General features: G+C 43.3%; 1 long non-coding RNA gene across 2 annotated transcripts; it reads left to right on the plus strand.

Moving 5' to 3' along the window:
* Positions 1–687: 687 nt before the first annotated feature.
* Positions 688–1606, plus strand: LOC135372976 (uncharacterized). 2 transcript variants are annotated; one of them, XR_010416199.1, is made up of 4 exons: positions 688–823; positions 1012–1070; positions 1145–1295; positions 1458–1606. It is a non-coding gene; the product is annotated as an uncharacterized LOC135372976 (long non-coding RNA). The 2 variants fall into 2 exon arrangements; XR_010416197.1 differs by having other exon boundaries at positions 688–1070.
* The last annotated feature ends 472 nt before the right edge of the window (positions 1607–2078 follow it).

Raw genomic sequence — 2078 nt, forward strand, 5'->3', positions numbered from 1 at the left:
TAGTCAATTCAGCATGTCAAATCTTTTACGTGAATATAACGTGGATTTGTTGCACACAAATTAACAGTACATTGTCATACGTGAAAACAGCGTCGATAACTGTAATGGAAAGTCACAGAAGGACAGACGTCGAATATACAACGTTGCTTTTGCGAAAATTTTGCCTTTAGCAAAAAGCATGCTCAAACAATGAATCTGCCGCGCAGGCCGTTCAACAGCGCTTTACCATGGTTGCTTTTGCGTGACTCTGCTACTGTTAACATTGCAAAAGATCGTACAAAGAAAATATTAATATGGTAGTAATTCGATACGGCGGAAACCTACAGCTGATGGACAGCCAGTAAGTGCTCACCCAGTAATCCAGACACGGGTATTTTATCAAATTCAGAGCATCTTGAAAACCCTACCTATAATCAAATTCTATTCATTTCAAAGAAAAATAAAAGTTTGGGCGTTTCAGCCCCCTTTTCTCCGACATCCGCCTTCACCCCATCTTCTTAACTCTGCCCCCCTGCCAGCTGAGACCCCCACACCACCGTACCACCGCCATGGCGCCCGGCCAGCCGGTCACAGGAGAAATCTGCGCAGAAGGCGTATTTTTTCGTCAGGCGCAGAAGAGAGAATCACGTGATGCCCTCGCCCGTTGCGCCGTTGCAACGGTTAATTTCAAACTGTTCGAGACGCCGCTGGAGGATGGAGCTGAGGAACATGTCGGCGTCTCGATAGGAGTGCGGTAATTTCCAGCGCGAACAGCTCAAGCACAGGTTGAGTGAGTATCCCTCGTAGGTAACGGATGCACCACATGCGGCCACAGTCTATACAGGTAAACGGGCGTGGTGTCTTTGTTTATTAGCGTTCGTTTGAGACTCTATTGTTCTTCCAGTCGATTCAGCCCACCGAATTCATGAAAATGAAAACGATCCTGGCTATGCTTCTAGGCACATTAGCGTGGTGTGCTACTTTTAGTTTGTGGTCGATTCACTGCAGTTTTCATCTTACATATTCTTTTAGGACTCGGAAAGTGTCTCTTTGAGCAAGCTTGGAATCATTTACCGTCTAATGCTCTACAGGTAAGAATGCTGCGTATATCGGAAAATTCTCTAACGTCGAAATGTCTGTATCATGTGTGTGTCGTTTTTCTCAGTGTTCTTTGACGGCGGAACTTCTACTTGGCCGGTGAGTTCCAGCGATTGGAAAACACGAAGGAACAATGAAATCGGTTCGTTCATAAGGCAACAAGGGACCAGAGGCTACAGTTGCGTCGCTAGCAGGCAGGACCCGAGCTAATTATACTGGTGAGTAACATCGACGATCCTTCTTATTTACATAAGGTGGTGATATTGTGATCGTGATCTATATAAACGGACGCTCTGTGATTTGCAAACATAAATAACCACAAAGTGGTCTTGACACAGGCATGAACAGTTCATCAGTTGACACTTCCCGATTTTTTACAGATGCAACATCCAAGTGCCTACGTGTACAGACAAGCAGAGGTCCCAGCAACCACAAGCCAATAGTGCAGAAGATAAACACGAGGGCTATAGCAAATTCAAGTCAACGCTTATGCCATAGTGCTTTGGGTAATAAAGCGAAATTATTTTTATACCAGACTTGGGATGTCTAAATGAACATTCAAAGTGTTAAGGGGATATACTAAAATAAGTGTAAAATTACACTGAACGTGTAATTTTTATCGTCATGGCAGCATTGGAGAAACGTTGTAAAGCGCTGTTTATTTTATGCTCTCATGTCGTACAGTCTGGTACGTTGTATTCACATATAAACTGCATTTCATATACGTTAAATTTACGTTGATCGGCACTTGTTAAATTAACATGTTTTCGAGCGGACATTTGCTCGCTTTCGTTCTCTTTCATCGTTCGGATGAAACCTTCTTTTTCATCGCTTTCATCGTCGCTTTCATCGTCGATTCAACATTCATTTCGTTGATATACAACGTTTTTTCTACGTCGAATTTACAATAGTGTGTTGACTGGGCTGCTATTCGTCATAATTTTCCTTCCTTTTCCTTTAAGTTTGCGAAGCAAATCGTCATGGGTTGAGTGGATCGTGCG

The sequence above is a fragment of the Ornithodoros turicata genome, chromosome 1 (assembly GCF_037126465.1).
Source record: "Ornithodoros turicata isolate Travis chromosome 1, ASM3712646v1, whole genome shotgun sequence".
Classification (NCBI taxonomy): Eukaryota; Metazoa; Arthropoda; class Arachnida; order Ixodida; family Argasidae; genus Ornithodoros; species Ornithodoros turicata.